Genomic DNA, 23,111 nt, shown 5'->3' with positions numbered 1-23,111 from the left:
CATTTGAAATGAAATTTGCTAAAAATTACTTAGGAATTAACAGTAAGGTAGAACAATGTATTGGAGTTGTGTAAATGGATGAAATAAACTGATAGGATGAGTTTGGAACCTTTTTTTTTTTTAAAGATTTTATTTATTAATTTGAGAGAGAGAGAATGAGAGATAGAGAGCACGAGAGGGAAGAGGGTCAGGGGGAGAAGCAGACTCCCCGCTGAGCAGGGAGCCCGATGTGGGACTCGATCCCAGGACTCCAGGATCATGACCTGAGCCAAAGGCAGTCATTTAACCAACTGAACCACCCAGGCGCCCTTTAGGGTATTAGACATTGTGAGATAAAGCATTCTATTTGGGTTGAATTTCTCACTTTTTATCCCAAAGTTTTGTATCATATAGATGGAGTAAAAGAACATTGTATTAAATTCCAACAACCTCCTGGTTGTAAATTCTCATGTCTGTAATCTAAACCCATCCTGAGAACCTGCCCACATGCTGAGGTTATTGCTTTTTGGTTTGTTTCTGATCAGCTTTTATTACTTTAGGAAATGTCTGTGTCCAAACTTTACAGATAGCAAATTCCACATAAAACATACATGGGTATAGTTCTTAATGTTCTTTTGTAACTTCTTGTTTCCTTTCAACCTAGAAAGTAAGTCATTTTTTTTCATATTGAAGAAAAATCACACCATTAGGTCTTCATGTTCAAGAGAATTTTCTAGTTGCTAAAATGTACTTCTAATTCTCTCTCATTCACTACACACTGGGGGATACTGCAGTCTAAGATTTTTATCTTCTTTTTAAACATCATATTTTAACATGGTTTACAATTATGTGTTTTTATGGCCTTTAATTTGTAATTTGTTGCAATTAAATGAAAGTCTTGGAATGGTTTTATATTAATATGTAAATAAAAACCCATGAATTTATCTGATCCAGGTCACAATAAAAAAATATATTTAAGTAAAAACTAGTGGCCAAATTATAAGTGGATATTTTTTGTCTTTTTTTTTTCTATTGCTATTATGGATACCAAGGGCCCAACTGCAGAAATATTTAATTTCTGAGTTTTATATTCTTCAAATATTCAGCAGTGTGGAAGTAGTTTTTAAAAGAATGATGTTTCATTAGTTAGCTAACCATAGGCCTTTTTATCTATTCTTGAAAAAGTGGCAAATAGACTTTACATCTTTTAAGTATCTATGAAGAATTTACCTTGAAAGATGGAAAAAAAATACTTCAAAGGCAAATACAACACAAGAACTGGTAAATCTAGTTCTCTACTCAGGGAAACTAAAAGCTTGACAGATCCTTTGTCAGCTACTAGTTATATTTTCAACTGATAATAAGAAAATACAGATAAACGAACTATGATTTCATGCAAGTCATGAACATAGTTACCATTTATCTGAGAAACATAATGTCTTTTGTTCAGTGCATGAGTCTTATTACCGTATATTTGTCTTTGTAAACATAGTGTCAGTGTATCTAAGAGCAAGAAATGATTTTTTTTTTCTACAGCCTCAAATGAACATCATCCTCTTGATTTTCTTCATTTTAATGGATTTTGAAATAATCATTGGGAAGTGGATCATAGCTGTAACTGCCAAGATACAATTTGGTCAAAGAAGCTATGTAGCTTTCATCCATAATCAGAGCTGGCAATCTCAGAGACATAAAGATCTCATGTTTGCTGGGTGAGTACTAATAAAAACCACCAAAAGAGTTCAAACGTCCCTTTAATGCATAAGTGCATTTGGAGAACTATTCAAGACCAGCTCATCAGGTGGTAGGTTAATGTTAAACATTATGTATACACACCAGCACAGCCAGACACTAAGTGTCTTTATTTTCTCTCCTTGAAATATGACAGTATTGCATCACTCTTTCCCATTATTTTTGGAAATATTGAAAGCTGAAACACATTAGAGTGTCTGCTACACTCCCAGTTTGAACAAATCGGTATGAAAATGCCTGTCTCAGCTATGCATCAGTGTGGGAAGAGATGAGGGCTTTTGTTTTTAGTAACCTTTCATTTAAATATCACATATTAACAGAAATGGGTAGGAATAATAGCATTTAGTTAGATGGCTGCTGAGACCAGAGTGATAAGCGTCTGAAAACAAACAACCCTTTCAAATGGAATTTAAAAAAATCAATGGTTTAAGAAATTTAATTCAGTGTTGGAGTAAGTAATGAGGGCAAGTATAATAATGATGGCAAGATGACTAGTTGATGTTTTGGGGTCAAATAGATCTGAGTTCAAATTCAGGCTCATCCATCTACTACTAGCTGTATAAGCTTTGAGTAAGCTAATTTTCTTAACATTTCTCTCTTTATCTATAAAATGGGAATAGATTAAGTTTGTATTTTTTTTTTCATTGTGGGGCGAGGATTAAGACAATATGTAAAAGTGTTTTAGCACTATGCTTGGTACATAGCAGAAACCCAGTGTGGGCTAAAAATGGTATTAACAACAGCAATAAAAATGCTGGCAATAGTAAGGAGCAGGAAGGGTTGGGAAGAGTACTCTTGTTTTAGGGGGCAGTAAGATTTATGGTATTTCAAGATACTAAGATAAGATGCATATTAGTGATTCAGAGAAATGAAATCCAGTGTGGTGAATTTGGGATCCTGGAACCTAGAATTTCAGCCTTAATCACCATCCCTGGGGATAGTGCATTCTCAGACAGAAAACCTGGTGACCTGTTTCTGACAAATTGGAATAGTGGCAAGGATGGGATGGGGGATGAGATACAAGGACTTAAGTCATCATCTGACAAGGGGAGAGGGTATTTTTTTTATTTATGTTATTATCATTCATTTTTCAGCTTTAAACTTTTCAAGGTGATGATTCAAAGAAAATTGACCAAAAAAAAATAAATAAAAGGAAAATAAGGGACAGGCTAGAGTAGAGGAATGAAAATATATTTAAATGTTGGGTTATGTGTCTCAGTGCTTTTGATGTAAATACATGATATTTAAAGAAAATTTGGAATATAGTGTTAATTGCTTCAGCATTTCTACAGGCTTGTGGTAGAGCTCAGGAATATGGATTTTTAACAAATACTGTGATTATTCTAGCTCCAATGTCCGTGGGCCACACTCTGAGAAACACTGTCATAGACTTTGCTACTTAAAGCATGGTCCATGGACCAGCAGCCTCAGCCTCCCTTGGCAGCTTGTTAGGAATCAGAATCTCAGGCTCTATCTCAGACCTATAGAATTGGAATCTGCATTTTAAGAATAACTCCATGGTTTGTACACACACAGTAACATTTGGGAAGCTCTGATCTAGATGCTTCTCAGTTCCTCAGTGACACTGTGCTGACGTAGGGGCCACAAATCCCCAGCTGCAGAGTGTCTGGTGGCACCTGGGACAGTGAACAGTTTATTTCCTTTCCTAAAGATGGAAGGTTTGATCAATGACCTGATTCCATCCAGCTGTGGAATTCTTAGATTTTAAAAATTATTCTAATATCAATTTCACCCAATATTAGTTCTTTTTTTTTTCTTTCCTTCAGCTTGTTTTCCCAAGCACCTTTCATTTCTCTTGTTTCCTTGTCAGCTTATACTGAGCTCCTTCTCAGAATAAAGCCTCCAACAATTGACTTGATACCTTTCTTTGCATATAGTGAGAATTAATTCCTTCATATTTACTCTATTCCTCCTATAGTTCAGAACTCATTTCTTTTTTTTTTCCTCTCCTTTCTTCAAATGTTCTCTGCCTGGCTTGCTATTTTATTCTTGTTTTCAAAAACAAAAATGGTCATGAATATTTTAAAAAAACACCCAATGAATAACCCCCAATAATGACTAAAACAAACATTTAACAGATTTTTCATAAATAAGATATAAGCCTAACAGAAAATATATGCACTTATTAATGAGTCATCACCAATGAGCTCAGCTGCTCCTGTGTGCATAGTGCTGAGGCTGGGCAGACACAGACAAGAAGACAGCTTCTGCTGGCAATCTGGTGGAGATTTCAAATATATAAACTGTAAAGTTCTTTTGTTATATAAAAGTAGAATTGTAAATCCTGGAAAATTAAAGTTTTAGGAAAATCTATCAATTATTCCACCAAAATAATATTTTCTCTTATTTTTCTCTCTTATTTTCTTCTACTTTCCTTTTTTTCCTTTCCTTTTTCTTTTTCTCCTTTCTGCTTCCTCTCTTTATTTGTCTCCTTTTCTTTTTTTGTTCCGTATCTTTATCATACTCAGTTTTTTCCTTACCAAGTAACAGCTGCAGAAGACATAGCACAGATATAATATAAGGCAATTAATGAATACTGCACCTTGGTTTTTAGGTACTTAATAATAATACTTTGATCACCCAGGACTCATAAAACCTGAATTGGGTGAAGTCAATCCTCTGGACATCCTCAATAGAGTGAATTTTGTGTTTTACACTTTTAAGCTCTGTGTATGATACTTCTGAGGATTCAGAGAAGGTTCTAAGGAGCAATCCATATTTCTGAATTGCAGCTGGTTTATCACACTCAAGATTAAAATCTTATCTATACTCTTACTGTTCTTGCAGCCATTTAAAAAACTTTTCTCATAAGTATTTAAAGAGGTTAAAATATTTAACCTAAAATGACACATGTATTATTTATTTTATTGTTCTTATGGAACATCCTTTTCTTTTTTTTTTTTATTATGTTATGTTAGTCACCATACAGTACGTCATTAATTTTTGATGTAGTGTTCCATGATTCATTGTTTGCGTAGAACACCCAGGGCTCCATTCAGTACGTGCCCTCCTTAATACCCATCACCGGGCTAACCCGTCCCCCCACCCCCCTCCCCTCTAGAACCCTCAGTTTGTTTCTCAGAGTCCATAGTCTCTCATGGTTCATCTCCCCCTCCGATTCCCACACCTTCATTTTTCCCTTCCTTCTCCTAATGTCCTCCATGCTATTTCTTATGTTCCACAAATAAGTGAAACCATATGATAATTGACGTTCTCTGCTTGACTTATTTCACTTGGCAAAATCTCCTCCAGTCCCATCCATTGTTGATGCAAAAGTTGGGTATTCATCCTTTCTGATGGCTGAGTAGTATTCCATCGTATATATGGACCACATCTTCTTTATCCATTCATCTGTTGAAGGTCATCTTGGCTCTTTCCACAGTTTGGCTGTTGTGGACAGAACATCCTTTTTGTTTGAAGAATGCAATGTGATATCCATAAGGGAGTTGGAATAATTGAGAACATGAGGAATAAAAAGAGGAAAGAGAGAGAGAGGATAAGTTTCTTCAGGGAAAAAGCAATATAGAAATTAACAGTAGTTGTTTCATAAAAACAGATGCAGCTAAGTTCTTGTTTTATGCAGTCACTGCAATGGCAAATAGAATTCCCAGCTCTTGGGAGGGGAGGTAGGGGACAGACTCAAATCTGGCATACTGGGGACCTTACCAAGTTTCACTGATTCTAAGACACACATTTTCCCCCACATTTTATCATCTCTAAATTAGGATAGCTCTGACAATGGATGGTCTGTTATTGTTTAACTGGTGGCACTTACCTCCCACCCCCTTTCCTAGTGGTACATAAAATAATGGTGTGGTTTACAGACAATGGCTACTGAGGTTCAGTGAAGTACAGCTATAGGGGTGATTTCAGTGATACCTAGATACATTCTAGCCCTTGTCCAAAATATTTGAGGATTGCAGCTGCTTAGGTTGCTGATGCCAAAAATTTCATCAATAGAACTTAATTTACTTTGTAACCTTTAACCAGGGGTGGGCACACATCAGGTTGTATCATTCACCTATTTCTTTGAATGAGTTTAGCAGAACTTTTGATTGTTGTATTCTTTGCAATTAGGTTTGCTAATATCACCTATTGATATGTGCTAGTACATGACGGTGCCTTATGTCCACCACTGTTTCTGATCATTAATGCTAATTTTTTAGGAACAGAACTATATTTAGCTTTAAGGTGGAAGACCCATCTTAGTTAACAGCAAAGCCATCTGAAGAATGAACAATACTGTAACTAACAAATCTTTGCACTTATCAGAATCAATCGAGGGATTCCACACCTGCTTCTTTGGTCACAGACTTACAATTTGTTCTTATCACCGGATTCTTGAGGAGTGCTTATCTCAGGGTAAGCCGGTACCTGAGATGCTCTCACCACATCTGAAAAAGTAGAGACTTTTGCTTGTCTATACACCTTAAAAGAGTGATGTTGAATGTTGGTGAACTGAGTTGTTTTTTTAAATCATCAGTCTCTGTGCCCATACACTGGAAATTTTTATTTTGGAAGAACTCTTTTATATTTTTTCAAGCAACCAGGAATTTTGATGTAGTTTAAAATAGAACATAGAGAATATATATACCTCGGAGAGAAATTGCTGCATCATGGGTTTTGCGTACATTCCACTTTAGTAGATATTGCCAAGTTGTTTTCCACCCTGGTTTTACCAGCAGTATATGAGAAATTCATTTGTTCCATATCTTCTCAGTCTTTCGAATTGCCAGTTCTTTTCATTTTGGCTATTCTTGTGGGTTGTAGTGGTAACTCATTGTGGTTTTAATTTGCATTTGATTGATGACTAATGTACCTGTTTAAATGGTCATTTGAATGGAATCCCCCAATTCACATCTTTTGCACATTTCTTATTTTTCTACTTAGTTGCTTGTTTTTCTTTTTGACTTCTAGAAACTATAGAAATTTCTTTTGTTATATATGTTGCAAATATTTTCTCCCATGTTATGGCTGGTCTTTTTATTCTCTTAATGGTGCCTTTTGATGTACCCCAATTTGTTAGTTTCCTCCTTTCTGTTTAGTGCTTTTGGGCTTCTGTTTAAGAAGACCTCTACTATATGGAAGTCATGAAAGTATTCTCTGACATTATCTTCTGGAAGCTTTATAATTTTACAGCTTATATTTAGATTTACATTGCACCTTGCTGTGGATCCTGACCCATGTCACCTAGATCTTCCCTTTCCCTTATCCATTCTCCCTTTAGGACCTTCTTCCAGGAGGATGCTGAGGCCTTTTTTGGGTATTACCCTGAGCCCCCTCCCCAAAAAGCCACCTTACCCAAAGTCCTGTCCCTTCCCTAGGGGCAACCTGTCTTCAGTGTCTGCTGAATGGATGGTATAAAGATTTGGCCCCTTTACCTAAATTGTAGGCAATTTTGAAGGGTCGACTCAGCTCGGAGCAACTCATGTGGTTGGTAGGGGCCTTTGCTACAGCTGCACTGCAGTTCAGTTTTTACTTGGACTAATCCTCTTCTTTACTCTCACATAAGTGTTGATCTTGAGGACATGCCCCGATAAACCTACTGGACACAAATCTTCACATCCTGGGGAATCTAGCCTAAGATGCAACTTGAACTGATGTTTATGAAAGGTGTCAAGTAAGGTTGTTTAGTTTTCCCTGTGGATGCCCTGTTGACCTAGTGCCGCTAATTGAAAAGTGGTTCTTTTCCCTTACCTGCAAAAAATCATAAATGTAGTGGTCATATTTGTCTGGGTTGGCATCTGAGCTCCAAATTCTGTTCCATTGATATATGTCTGTTCTTGGGTCAACAAATATTCTTGGGTCTAAAATTTTGCTCTAAAATTTTGATGTGTTGATATGTGATAGACTTGTTCTTTTTTAATAACAGCAATTCTTCTTCAATTGTTACACAGGTTTTAGAATAATCTGATCAAATTCCAAAAAAAATCAATTGTGATTTTGTTTGGGTTGGATTAAATCTATATATTACAATTTAAGAGAAAGAACATATTTCAATATCAGGTCTTTGACCTATGTACATTTGGTACCCTTCCATTTATTTTGTTCTTCACTTCCTGTCAGTAGGATTTTATAATTATCTGCATAGAGTTATTGCACATCTTTCAGTAGCTTTATTCTTTTTTTATGTTACATGTATTGTTTTTATTTTATTATGTTATGTTAATCACTATACATTATATCATTAGTTTTTGATGTAGTGCTCCATGATTCATTGTTGCGTATAACACCCAGTGCTCCATTTAATACGTGCCCTCTTTAATACCCATCACCAGGCTAACTCATCCCCCCACACTCCTCCCCTCTAGAACCCTCAGTTTGTTTCTCAGAGTCCACAGTCTCTCATGGTTCGTCTCCCCCTCCAATTTCTCCCCCTTCATTTTTCCCTTCCTACTATCTTCTTTTTTTTTTTTTCTTAACATATAATGTATTATTTGTTCCAGAGGTACAAGTCTGTGATTCAGTAGTCTTACACAATTCACAGAGCTCACCATAGCACATACCCTCCCCAATGTCTATCACCCAGCTGCCCCATCCCTCCCACCCCCCACCACTCTAGCGATCCTCAGTTTGTTTCCTGAGATTAAGAATTCCTCCTATCAGTGAGATCATATGATACATGTCTTTCTCTGATTGACTTATTTCGCTCAGCATAATACCCTCCAGTTCCATCCACGTATTTGCAAATGGCAAGATTTCATTCCTTTGGATGGCTGCATAATATTCCATTGTATATATACACCACATCTTCTTCATCCATTCATGTGTTGATGGACATCTTGGCTCTTTCTGTAGTTTGGCTATTGTGGACATTGCTGCTATAAACATCAGGGTGCACATACCCCTTTGGATCCCTACATTTATATCTTTGGGGTAAATACCCAGTAGTTCAATTGCTGGGTCATACAGTGGCTCTATTTTCAACTTTTTGAAGAACCTCTATACTGTTTTCCAGAGTGGCTACACCAGCTTGCATTCCCACCAACAGTGTAGGAGGGTTCCCCTTTCTCCGCATCCCCGCCAACATCTGTCGTTTCCTGACTTGTTAATTTTAGCCATTCTGCCTGGTGTGAGGTGGTATCTCATTGAGGTTTTGATTTGGATTTCCCTGATGCCGAGCGATGTTGAGCACTTTTTCATGTGTCTGTTGGTCTTTTGGATGTCTTCTTTGGAAAAATGTCTGTTCATGTCTTCTGCCCATTTCTTGATTGGATTATTTGTTCTTTGGGTGTTGAGCTTGATAAGTTCTTTATAGATTTTGGATACTAGCCCTTTATCTGATATGTCGTTTGCAAATATCTTTTCCCATTCTGTCGGTTGTCTTTGGTTTTGTCAACTGTTTCCTTTGCTTTGCAAAAGCTTTTTATCTTGATGAAGTCCCAATAGTTCATTTTTGCCCTTGCTTCCCTTGCCTTTGGCGATGTCTCTAGGAAGAAGTTGCTGCGGCTGAGGTCGAAGAGGTTGTTGCTTGTGTTCTCCTTTAGGATGTTGATGGACTGCTGTCTCACATTGAGGTTTTTCAACCATTTAGAGTCTACTTTTGTGTGTGGAGTAAGGAAATGGTACAGTTTCATTCTTCTGCATGTGGCTGTCCAATTTTCCCAACACCATTTGTTGAAAAGACTTTTTTCCATTGGATATTCTTTCCTGTTTTGTTGAAGATTAGTTGACCATAGAGCTGAGGGTCCATTTCTGGGCTCTCTTTTCTGTCCCAATGATCTATGTGTCTGTTTTTGTGCCAGTACCATACTGTCTTGATGATGACAGCTTTGTAATAGAGCTGGAAGTCCGGAATTGTGATGCCGCCAGCTTTGCTTTCCTTTTTCAACATTCCTCTGCCTATTCGTGGTCTATTCTGGTTCCATACAAATTTTATGATAATTTGTTCATTTCTTTGAAAAATGTTCATGGTATTTTGATAGGGATTGCATTGAATGTGTAGATTGCTCTAGGTAGCATTGACATCTTCACAATATTTGTTCTTCCAATCCACGAGCATGAAACGTTTTTCCATTTCTTTGTGTCTACCTCAATTTCTTTCATGAGTATTTTATAGTTTTCTGAGTACAGATCTTTTGCCCCTTTGGTTAGATTTATTCCTAGGTATCTTATGGTTTTGGGTACAATTGTAAATGGGATCAACTCCTTAATTTCCCTCTCTCCTGTCTTGTTGTTGGTGTATAGGAATGCCACTGATTTCTGTGCATTGATTTTGTATCCTGCCACTTTACTGAATTCCTGTATGAGTTCTAGCAGTTTTGGGGTGGAGTCTTTTGGGTTTTCCACATAAAGTATCATATCATCTGCAAACAGTGAGAGTTTGACTTCTTCTTTGCCGATGGATGCCTTTGATTTCTTTTTGTTGTGTGATTGCTGTGGCTAGGATTTCTAGTACTATGTTGAATAGCAGTGGTGATAGTAGACATCCCTGCTGTGTTTCTGACCTTAGGGGGAAAACTCTCAGTTTTTCCCCGTTGAGAATGATATTTGCTGTGGGTTTTTCATAGATGGCTTTTATGATATTGAGGTATGTACCCTCTATCCCTATACTCTGAAGAGTTTTGATCAAGAAAGGATGCTGTACTTTGTCAAATGCTTTTTCTGCATCTATTGAGAGGATCATATGGTTCTTGTTCTTTCTTTTATTAATGAAATTTTTTGTATTTTTATGCTATTAAAGATGTTACATATTTAAAAATAAATTTTATTTTTCATTTGTTTTTTTTTTACCATTTTTTTAAATTTTTTATTGTTATGTTAATCACCATATATTACATAATTTGTTTTGGTGTAGTGTTCCATGATTCATTGTTTGTTCATAACACCCAGTGCTCCATGCAGAATGTGCCCTCTTTAATACCCATCACCAGGCTAACCCATCCCCCTACCCTCCTCCCCTCTAGAAACCTCAGTTTGTTTTTCAGAGTCCATCATCTCTCCTGGTTCGTCTCCCCCTCTGACTTACTCCCCTTCATTCTTCCTCTCCTGCTATCTTCTTCTTTTTCTTTTTTCTTAAAATATGTTGCGTTATTTGTTTCAGATCTGTGATTCAACAGTCTTAGTCTTACACAATTCACAGCACTCACCGTAGCACATATCTTCCCCAATGTCTATCACCCAGCCACCCCCTCCCTCCCACCCCTGACCACTCCAGCAACCCTCAGTTTGTTGCTTGTACACAGAAATATGATTGATTTTCTGTGTGTTGACCTGACATTAATTGCCATGCTCCTCACTTACTGACTTTAGTAACTTATTTGTAGATTTTTAAATATACACACTTATTTCACAGTTAATAATAGTAAATTTCTTTTTTTATTTTCTAATCATTATCTTTCCTTGTAAAATAGAAATTTTATTTCTAATCATTATCTTTCCTTGTCCTTTTTTTATTTTCTAATCATTATCTTTATCTTTCCTTAAGACCTCTATTTGTTAATAGAAGTCATGTTAGCAGTCATCCTTAATCTTGTAAGGAAGGTTTTCAGGTTTTCACCAGTAAATATGATGTCTTCTGGAAGTTTATTTTCATAGATGTATGTGTTGGTTAGTTTTTGTTTGCCCAACTATATTTATTCTCCACCATCTCCACCTTCCTTCCCCTGTGCTTGGAAGCTGATTTGTGTGGACAGTGTCAACCAAGCTCCTTTGCCCGCTGCAGTCCTACTGGGTTTAGCCAATAGCAGATTAGAGTATTTATTCCTAGGGCTTCCTCCTGCTGGGAACAAATCCCTCCCTCCCTGTTTCCAAGGGCAGACAGATGGGTGTGCCATGTGCATTTGAGAAAGGCGAAGAGGTCCATTGAAGATGACTTGGTAAGAATGTAACTGTTAGAAGCAGCTTCCAAAAGGTGTTGATTTTTTACCCTTTTGTCTTTTAACTGCACATCTTAAAGTCATAAAGTGAGGCAATGTTTCTTCTTTGATTGCTGCAAAAGCAAATGATAAATCTCCTAGAATATTTGTACCTTCTAATAGTGTAGCTTGAAAAATTGTACTTTCTTGCTGGTTAATAGATACAAAGACATCTGTTTTTTTCCATAGCATTTCATTTTAATATCTTTTATGACACATTGTCTTATGTATTACAGTTTTTGCATTCTATTTTTACGTACTACTTGTATCCATAAGTTTCCTGTGGGCAGGTCTAATGTCTTATTTTTCTTTGCACAAGTACATACCCAATAATTACATTTTCTTCTTTCCTTTGAATTACTTTTCAATTGCACAAATAAAATTATGATAATAGAAATACATTCTCTTTGCAATTCTATTATGCTTACAAATTAAATATTTTACTTTTCCATAGTCCCTGCAAATCTATATTCACAGGTATAAAGTCACTATCATAGCATAGATACAATTATATATTCTACTTTTTCACTAATCATTATAGCATAAGCATTTTATGTCACATTCAGTAGATATGCCAGCTTTTACTTAACCATTTCTCTAATGTTGAATATTTAGATATCTTCTATATTTGTTTTATAAACTATGCTGCAATAAATGAAAAATTTCAGGATGATAATCTTGTCTTTTTTTTGTATTACTTTGTTTTTAATTCCAGGATGTATGGATATTATTAGAGTTATTATTCCATATATATGGATGTTATTAGAGTTATTGAAATATTTCTTTTTTTTTAAGATTTAATTTATTTGAGAGAGAGAGAGAGAGCACAAGTGAGGGAGCCCAGGCAGGGGGAGCAGCAGAGGGAAGAGGAGAAACAGGCCACCCTCTGAGCAGGGAGCCCGATGTGGGGCTTGATCTCAGGACCTGAGCTGAAGGCAGGCGCTTAACCGACTGAGCCACCCAGGCACCCTTCAATAATTGTTTGTTTAGATAAATATTATCTGGCAAAACAACTCTCTTATAATAGTTACCCAGCAATATTTTGTTGTAAGATGAATGAGCTAAATTCCCTATTAGTCTGAATTACTAAAGTTTTACATGCAGTCAGCCTCTAAGGTTATTTGACTTTTCTAGTAGTCCAGGCTGCCCATGTGTGAAATATAACTACAAGAAAGATTTTATTAATTAATTAATTAATTTATAATTTTTTGGCAAGAAAGATTTAAATCTTAATTATAAGTCAATACAGGAACATCATAGGAAAAGATAAAATAGAGCCATAGAACTGAAAAAAAAAAAAAGTAAACAGCAGTTGAGAAGTGGAAAAACCAGAGTTTGAATTGTTTCCTGAAGCAAACCTTTGGGTTGTTTTCTTTCTTTTTGGTTTCTGCAAAGTATAGCCCTCCAGTGGAGAACTTTCCCCATCCTAGGTGCTATTTAAGAAGCAACTGTGCTTTCACAAAAATCAGTTCTAATGTAGTTTCTCTCAAAAGACTCTGAGAAACAGAGCAGTGCATTAGTTTACTGACAAAAGAGATGGCAGAGTTGGAACCCGGGTGCCCAAGAAGAGGATTTCTTACCACATGAGGAGTAGCTGTGTTTCTGTCCTGGCATGTGTGGTGGGTCCATCTATGCCTCTCTCTTCTATAACTTCTGCAGTTACTTATTAAAGAGAAGTTATGAAAAGAAGTGTGGTAACCAATAAGATGGTGAAGTCCTTGAGGTGCATCTTACTGGCTTCAGTGTTTTTTATTCTTTAGGATTATAGAAGTAACACTCAGCACATTTTGGCCATCATCACCGTCACTGTTATTACCACCAACACCATCACTGTTGTAGTTTTTTTGTGGAGCTGTGAGAAAATTCTGTGTGTTCTATTGTTGATTTATACTTATATGCTAACCTTGAAAAATGATACTGGTTATTGTGGCAGTTTGCCTCCTCAGGAGCGAAGGCATGTGACTGAGAATTTTGAGGAGTGGAAAAGCTAGTAACTTTGATCCATTGCATTTAGGAGTATCAATCAACACTATTCTGAAAAGGGTTGTAGAGCCGGCTGGGAGAACTTTGGAGTCGAGTATGTCTGTCCGCTGTTGTTACTGAGGTTCAGACATCTGTACACAGTGAACTTGTCCCTTTTCTATTGTTTTACTTTCCTTGTTTGTTTCTCCTTTAGTTTCTGTTCATTTTTTAGCAAAGAGCCATTATGTAATACCAACTTGTCATAACTGAGGTGAGGAGAAAGAAAAGGAGGGGCTTTTGTCCACATTTAGGATAGAACCAAAGGTACACAACAGCTTACTCTGAAGAAGAGGTCTGGCCCCGGTGTGAGAACAGTAATCAACCAGGAAATTCTAAAGAGGGGCACCTGGGTGGCTCAGTCATTAAGCGTCTGCCTTTGGCTCAGGTCCTGATCCCAAGGTCCTGGGATCGAGCCCCGCATCATGCTCCCTGCTTGGCGGAAAGCGTGCTTCTCCCTCTCCCACTCCCCCTGCTTGTGTTCTCTCTGTGTGTCTCTCTCTGTCAAATAAATAAGTAAAATCTTAAAAAAAAAAAGAAAATTCTAAAGAAAAAAAAAGTAACTTGGAAGAAAGATGGGGGCATGTCTTACACAGTATTCCCTTTATGTCCAGGAATAATTAAAAGCAGTTGTGTCTGAGGAGAGAAACTGGGAAGCAGGATACAGGTGGTGCAAAAGACTAACTTTACTATACTCCTTTATTACTTGATTTTTAAAATATTGTGCACATATTATTATTTTTTTAAAGATTTTATTTATTTTTTGACAGAGAGAGAGAGAGAGAGAGACAGCGAGAGGGAACACAAGCAGGGGGAGTGTGAGAGGGAGAAGCAGGCTTCCCGTGGAGCAGGAAGCCCAATGTGGGACTTGATCCCGGGACCCTGGGATCATGACCTGAGCCAAAGGCAGGCACTTAATGGCTGAGCCACCCAGGTGCCCCTGTGCACATATTATTCAAAAGAAAAGTCAAACCTTTACTTAATGCTAAGTTTGAATCCAGTGAAACCAGAGATATGAAATCTTGTATTACTAGCAATTATACCTGTGAGCCTCTGAGACAGATTCAGTTGGTGGGCTCACTCCTACCTATATCTTTCAGTTATTCAAAGTTCAGATAATGCTTAGAAATAAAATAATCACAGTTCTTAAGATTTTTTTTTAAAAGATTTTATTTATTTATTCGACAGAGAGAGAGAGACAGCAAGAGAGGAAACACAAGCAGGGGGAGTGGGAGAGGGAGAAGAAAGCTTTCCTGCCAAGCAGAGAGCCCGATGTGGGGCTCGATCCTGGGACCCCGGGACCATGACCTGAGCTGAAGGCAGCCGATTAACAGCTGAGCCACCCAGGCGCCCCATATAGTTCTTAAGATTTTGTTTGCTAAATATAGTGATGAGCAGCATAACATTAACAAATTGCAGCCCAATAACCTGTATTCTGGTAGTCACCAGGAAGTTGAAATGACATTCACCTCAGTCATTATAGTGAATGGTTGCCATATTTTCATCTTGGGCTCCATCCTCTTAGACAAAGTCTCAAGTCTATCTCAGAGATAGACTTCTAATAGGGCTGCGGAGCTGGAAAATATTGTAGAATTGACTGTCAGTCTGAGGACAAGTGGTATGGGGAAGATGCAGCATGTCTAGGAGGAACTGGGATCTTGATTTAGTTTAAAGGGTGCTCAGAATAGCTTTCAGGGAGGAAGAAAGATGACATTGGAAGACATCCTTTCTTTTTCTCTGGCCTGGTCCTGGTGGTGGTTGAAGAATTGAATTATGCGCATCTCTTTTGTTGACGTTAATTTGGTAACTATTTTGGAGAATTTGCTGAGCTTTCCTATAGTTATTTTTATTTCTGTGTCAAGGATTTTTTTTAACTCTTTAATACATCTCCCATTGACTATATTTTCCCATTCCAGGGACCATACATGGGTGCTTATTTCATCCTTTGAATAACAAATGGTTTGGCTAGGTAGCCGGGCTGAAGCAAGTGAGGTGCCCAAAGACCAACTGCAGAGACGACAAAGGATGTAGTGACAGGGACACTGGCTCTGCAATTAGAATTTGCCATTGGGTTAATTCCTCTCCTTCCCCTGATATCCGTTTTTCATTTGAAATGGAAATAATTCTGCTGACCTCCCAAGATTGTTGTGAAGGTCATATGAAATGGGATAGATTAGAGTACTTGCTAAATTTCCAGTTCTAAAGGGATGTTAGAAGTTATTATTTTATCTAACCAGGAGGATAAGGAGAAGTAGGAGAAAGTTTGGACAGTTTATAGGTTAGAAATATAATCTTTGCATCTGTTTCCTTGCTTTGGTCATGTGTCATGTTCCACTATATTCCATATATCAGCAACCGAAAGGACCAAACGTTTCCTGAAGAGGTAGGTGGCCAGCTTGGGCATCTGTGAATTGTGATTTGATAGAGGTCCTGGGAAATTACCTGTATCACGGGGACGTGTTTTCATGGTACCTCTGAATCATTGTCATCTGTGCTATGCTCTGTCCAGGCACTTAGTACCACATGGACAGAATGTGATAAAAATTGTGTTTCTGGGAATTACTGTACACAGATGTCCTCATGTATAATTGCCCCTAATTAGTCACTTGAAGTCAACAACACAGAGATATTTTGGAGCATTGAACCATTCTTGGGAAGAAATTAAAGGTGCCTAAGAAGGAATCTTAGCCCCTTTCATGGTATTACCCATTTCATGAGCTCTGTAGACTCAACTTGTAATTACCTTTGATAGTGTGAGAATAAAATCAAAGGATCTATTGATATTTTTCACAAACTTTGACATGTGGGGGAGTAGTTTTTAAGGTTTAGCAAATGTTAATTGACCATATATTATGTGCCAGGGCATCACCTAGCACTAGGAAGAGAGAGCTGTTAAGAACCATTCTGTTCACTGAAGGAGCTCACGGTCTAATTTTACCCTTGGACAACTATAATAAAGAATAGGAGACCAGGACCACATAAGGAGCACTTTGTGAAGTGAGGGTATGCTGACAGGTAAAGGACTTCTTGAGAAAAAATTTTTAAGATGCACATCTTCTGAAGGGACCCTACAAAGGGGCTCTTGCTTATTACTATATCTTTTTTGGATATTAAATCTTCTTATAATGTTAAAAATAATTTCACTTGATATTGCTTATTTCCTTAAGCATATATATTCTTGTATATCCAAGCCATTTTATGGAGCTTTATAAATCTCTGTCAAATCATGGACTAATGTCCCTTTAGCTTTTTGTATTCCGAGTGACCGTTTTCCAATTTAGAATTCATAAGAGCTTTTGATTCTTTTAAGACCAGAAAATATCTTCCTTCAAGCAACAAAGAGCTCTTTCCAAATATCCACAGTTACAATACAGGACATGTCTTTAACATTGTTTAGAAGGGGTTGTTGGGGCCATTTGTGTATATTTTAGGGCTTGTAGTCTGTCGACTGACTGTGCCTTTGTTCCTTCCTTTATCTACTTGATATAATTCTCTGGGAGGCACTCTGCAGCTATCTCAGCCATGGTACTCCTGGCACAGGCTTATGTCTTTGAACTGCAGAGATCTGAAAGCAAGAAAGTTTGTGTGATGCTCAACCAAGAGTTCAGGAATTCTCTTCTGCACTCATCCAAAAATTTTTGAAACATTTTTTTAATAATCAGCCTCTTGAAATGTTGGGGAACATCACTGCTTTTCTTGATGCTTTGCACTTTACAATATATCTTTTAAAAAAATTGGTTAAGATGTGAGTTCTTAGATACTTGATGTATTATTCAGAACAAATTCGTTTGAAGGTGCATCAAGACCTTACCATTGGAGCTGCTTTTTCATGTTTCCTTTGTTTTAATTTGCTCAGTGTTTGGATCTCAGAGTCTAGAATTCATGGTGATGTGCTTATTCTGTTGGGGAAAAATGCCTTTCAAAATATCATTCAAAAAAGCAGAAGGCTTGCTCTTTTTCCTTTGTAGCCTTCATTTAAAGAACCTAGTTAATTGAGCCTTCTTGGAACTGTCATGTGAACTAAAAACTGTCTGAACCTGTTCAGAACTCCCTCTGCACTCTGCATCGTTTAACCATTGTCATATGCCAGGGCACATAGACTCTCAGAATCTCACATTGTTATTCATGGAATAAATGGCACTCATATCCTCAGAAGGGTTAAAGTATTTCATGGAACTCTTTACACCTGGAAATTATTTCCTAATCTTTAAAAATTATATTCAGTAACAATCTGGAATTTGGAAACCTTTTTAATTCTGTCTTTTGCATATTTGACTAATATCTTTGTCTGGTCAGGTTGCTATAACAAAATACCACAGACTGAGTGGCTTAAACAACATAAATTTACATCTCACTGTTCTGGAGGCAGGAAGTCCAAGATCAAGGTGCTGGCATATTCAGTGTCTGGTGAGAGCTCTCTTCCTGGTACAGATGGCCGCTTTCTTGCTTTGTCCTTACATGGCCTTTTCTCAGTGGTGCTCATGGGGAGACAGAGTGAGGTCTCCTGTCTCTTCCTCCTTTTATAAGGGCATTAATCACATCATGAGGGTCCCACCTTACCACCTCCCAAAGGCCCCACCTCCAAATACCATCACATTGCAGGGTAGGGCTTCAACGTATGAATTTGGAGGGATATAGGGAGATACACAAACATTTAATCCATAGCAACTAGCAACTAAAATGAAACAAAACAAAACGAAATGGAGTCATCATGTGCAAAAGTTCCTGAAAAAGTTGAATTGGTCATAGCAGGAGAATGAAGAATGTGTCTCATGGATATCAACATTGAAGTGTTATGAAGTCAGACTCAAGCAGCCTTCAAAAGGTGTTTTGTTATGGCCCAGCATGGAGGCAATGCTTTTGACCTTGGTTGTTACTTTGTAAAATGATGTATCCAGAACAGTATGGTAACCAAGAAAAAAACCCTTCATATTGGCTCCTTGCCTGAGAACACAACCTTAGAGTTATGTTGGCAAATCAAAGTAGTCAGCATGACGTCAGAACCATGCTTCAGTCTGCAAGAGGTGATTGTGAATGGGAACAGTCACCAGGATCATTACACTAAGTGAAACCCATGCAATCTGACTTCCTGTGTGATTAAAAAAAAAAAAAAAACTGGTAAAAGCTGGATCTTTTCCCTTCAACAATGTACCTGCCACCACTCGGCTCTCTGCTTCCTTACAATAATATGTATTTGAGATGAAAAGTATAGATTGACTCTTTGCACCTCGTTAAGCTCATCCTTCTGTCTTCCAAGCAGGAGTTTGTAAAAACTGGTAACTGCCTGAAATTTTGTCACAGTCCACTGAATAAGTAATTTCAGTTTTTCAAAAAATATTCATAGCAGTACTGTATAAAACATTTTATAGCCAAGTTTTGGCTTTCTTCACAGGGTTTCAGTGGCATAACCTGGAGGTAGCAGAGTTCAATTATTTCCACATTTGGGGTGTGTTTATGTGTGTCTGTGTAGATGGGGGGGTTAGGGAGTCCTGATACCTGGGAGTCATGGAAACGGCAGGATTTGACTTGCTAATATATTTCTTTATAGTAGAATTTTACTGAAGGATAATGTGGAAAAAATTCTATCCTTGGTTTTGCCTCTTCTTGTTTGGTGAACTTGAATAAGTCACTTGGTTCTTCTGATCTGGAATTCAATTTCCTCATCTATAAAAAGCAGGCTTGGATTAGACAAGGTCTCAGCTTCCTCCCAACCCCAAACTCTAACATGCTGCGTCTTTACCATTAAAGTCAAAGCTTCATGGAACAATCATGAACTTGGGAATCAGAAAAACTTGGATTTTTATCCCTGCTTTGTTTCTTGTTTGCTGTGTGAAACTGGGGAAACTTCATCCTTCTGATGGCCCATTTCTTCATTTTAAAATTGGAATTCCAGCATCCCTTCAGCATGGTTGGGAGATCTAAAGATATGTCAGGTATGTAGTATGGTACAGAGTAAATGCTCAGTATTGATGGTTATGATTATTAGTATTATGAGAAAGATTACTGTTCTTTCAGTTTGGCAGTGAGACTCAGGTAGAACTGAGCTTGGAGCATATGGTTGAATAAGGAAGTGATTGTTGGAAGGGAAAGATATCCTGGTAAGTGGTTTGTGATGCCACTAATGTTTGTAAAGCATTTGGAATTGGAGACCCTGTGTGTTTTATTTATTTTTGTTCTTCTTGATTGTTTAAGCAGGTGTTTCAAATAAGGCCCCCCATCTGTCTTCTCTCCTGTTCCCCAACTGTCACAAAGATACCTCAAGAATTGTGTGAGAACAGTCAGTCCCATGAGCCTATTTATTTACCCCTTTAAGTAGCTCCATTTCTTAGGACACCTAAGCTTCATTCAAATTTTGGACACCTTATTGTTGCTCTGTGATTTCAGTCACTATTAATAAATAGTAGTTTTCATTTGTTGGGCTCTGATTTATGCTGCCGCTCTTATATGATGTGCATATACTTCTTCTACTTCCATTTTCACAAAAATCCTTCAGTACTTTTGTCATGTATTCCAGATGAAGAAACCAAGGCTTGAAAAGTTTGAGTAGCTTACCAAATATAATTCATCCTTGAAGTTGGGGGAAATTCATGACTGTTTCTAAAATTTGGGTTGTTCCTACTAAGATTTACTACACCAAATCAAAACAGCCATTCAGTTTTTTTTTCCTGTTTTGTGTGTGTGTGTTTAAGTTATAAATTAAATTGAGCTTGATATTTAATACTTAGAGAAGTCTTCAACTATTTTGAGATAGCTAAAAACATTCTGAATAGGTTGTTTCCAAAATAGCTTAAACATTGCTAACTGGAATGTTTTGCCAGATCAACTCCATTGTAGAGATGAAAGAACATTTTAAGTATCATACAGTAAATCAGTGGCTGAATAAGGATTCGAATTTTGGACTCTGAGTTTCCCATCTGCTCTTTAATCCCCAAGCTACCTGAGTTCTAAATTTATATGGAATCTGAATCTGTATTGGTTTTGGAATAAAAATAAAAAAGGGAAAAAGATGCAGATTTAGTAACATCAGGGATTAGGATTTTAAACTTTTTTTAACCTCAAATTACTGCTAGTCAGTTTTATACCTTCTTTGCCTCAAAATATGGGCAATTTTTTGTGTTCAATTCATTACTATACATCACATATGTTTAATGCTAATCGTTTTCTTTATGGCTTTTCACAAATCCTTAAAAGTCTGACTTGAACCTTGAAGATATAATGTAACTGAAGTTTATGGGTATCATTTGAGCTGAGCATCCATGTTAAAAAGGCTGTAATAATGATTATGAATAAATGTATTCAATAAAGAGAAATATGACAGACAGAACTGCCACTTCAACTAATAGAAGAGAATGATCAATACCAACCCTGGTAAGCAGCAGTAACAGTAACCAACCCAAAGAATCATAAAATCTTGGTGAATTGTAAAATATGGACTAGTTCTTTTTGAGATATTTCTAAAACTTTTATTAGATTGAAAATGTGCTTTTCAAACAGGATTCTGCCCTTCTTTTATTTTTTTAAAGATGTATTTATTTATTTTTAGAGAGAGAGAGTGCAAGAGAGTGGGAAGAGGGGGAGAAGGAGAGAGGGAGAGGAAGCAGACTCCTTGCTGAGCACAGAGCCCAATATGGGACTCAATCCCACAACCCTGAGGTCATGACCTAAGCTGAAATCAAGCTGAAGTCAAGATGCTCAACTGACTGAGCCCCATCGCTTCTTGGCCTTTTGGCTAAGATCAAGTGTAGTATCTGTTCTTATCAGTTCAACTGACGGAGCCACCCTGCCACCCCAGATTCTGCCCTTCTTACACTGTTTTCACTGGCTAAAGGCAACAGTTTATAATCTAGAGATTTAGAGAACATACATCAAGCACAGTGTATTAATCTGGTTCCTATAGTAGTAATGCAGCATAACGAACAAACCCTAAATTTCATTGGCTTAACATAACGATGATTTATTTCTTGTTCCTTGCTCTGCTGGTCAGCTAGTGTGGTTCTGTCCCAGGCTGTGGGCTGAGTTCAAGTCTACTCCAAAGATCTTTTGTTCTAAGGTCAGTAGTTACTTGAGGCTTTTTCTTCTCATAGAGGATGTCATAATTCCAAAGGGCAAACAGATACATGTGATGCTTATAGCTGGGAACTGACAGTTTCACTTCCACTCACATATAAGAGAAAGCAAGTCGCCTATCTGAGCCCAACTTCATTGGTACATTGAAGTATTTGCTATGGTTCATCTCACAGTGAAGCATGATAAGGATATGGAGGGATGAGAAATTGAACAAATAATAAAATCCAGCACATGTAATGGCTAAGTGAAGCTTTCTGAAAACACAGAGAAAGTAGAACCATAAAGTTTATAACTGTGAATCAGTGCTGTTTCTACCCACACTGGGACTTGACTGTTGTTTACTTAGTTCTCTGGAAATTCTAAGGGGAAAGGGGATAGGAAGAAAAAGTTCCACTTGGTTAAGAGACTTGCCTTCATGCCAGCAGAGATGATTTATTGAGATGTGCTACAGAATCAGGTTAGCCCCAGATTGTTGGAGTCTATGAGCCTGTCAGCCCATGAACTACTCTGCTCATTAGTATTATGTACTCGATGAGTGCCTCTTAAGTTCATGGCATGGAGCTAGGTGCTTTGGGAGAAAAGGGAAGTAGTGGAAATTAGGAGAGAATTGAATAAATCCAGGTAGGAAAAGATGATGTTTTGTAAAGGGAAAGTCAGGAGAGAATGGATGTAGTAAAGAGGGTTGATATTCAGGCACTAATGTTCCTGAGGAAGGAGGGAAGTTAGGGAATGCCTACACAGGGGAGGAAAAATATCTTTTTCCTTTACCCTTCTAAATGAGAGGCCCCAGATTAACAAGAGAAAAGCATACACATTTATTTAATAGAAGTTTTATGTTAGCTGGGAGCCTTCATGAGGAAATGAAGGACTGAAGAAGTGGTTAAACCTTGAGTGTTTTTGTGCTAGGTATGATGAAGAGTCATGGAAAAATGTGATTGGACAGAAAAGAGTATGAGCTTAATGCAGTTCTGGGAGAAACTGTGAGCACTGTTCATTCAGATTGCTCTTGGTGTTCCTGTGTCTTCAGAGATAAGGATACTCCTTTCCTCTCAGTGTAGGGAGGAGGGTACCTCTCACTTCAGGGTCTGTGACCTGTCAGAAAATCCTTCCTGCACTTGTCAACTCTCCAATTCTTTCAGCTTGAAATATTCAATGTGCCAAGTTGCCATATTTTCGGATAACTTGTCCTGACTGCTGTCACCTGTGATTAGAATGGGAAGACAGTGGTGCAAGAGTTGGTGATTCAGTCACTTAACAAATATTTACAAATATCTTTAGTGTTCCAACTCAGGAAGTATATTATGTGTCAGGAATACAAAGAAGAAAGACACAATCCTTACCCTCAAGTCTCTGAGAGGGGGAGTCATACAAGTGAATAGATAATTATTAAGCAGCCTTTTAAGTTCAGAGATAATG

At 37.5% G+C, this 23,111-nt stretch overlaps 1 pseudogene; it reads left to right on the top strand.

The window, feature by feature from the left end:
* The first annotated feature begins 21,337 nt into the window (after window positions 1-21,337).
* LOC114200330 (U2 spliceosomal RNA) lies at window positions 21,338-21,555 on the top strand (annotated as a pseudogene).
* Window positions 21,556-23,111: the final 1,556 nt, after the last annotated feature.

This window comes from Eumetopias jubatus, unplaced genomic scaffold, assembly GCF_037043125.1.
Source record: "Eumetopias jubatus isolate StellerSeaLion01/CBP00866 unplaced genomic scaffold, mEumJub1_p1.0 scaffold_16, whole genome shotgun sequence".
Taxonomy (NCBI): domain Eukaryota; kingdom Metazoa; phylum Chordata; class Mammalia; order Carnivora; family Otariidae; genus Eumetopias; species Eumetopias jubatus.
The sequence above is the reverse complement of the archived record's forward strand: the minus strand, read 5'-3'. Positions and strand labels throughout refer to the sequence as shown.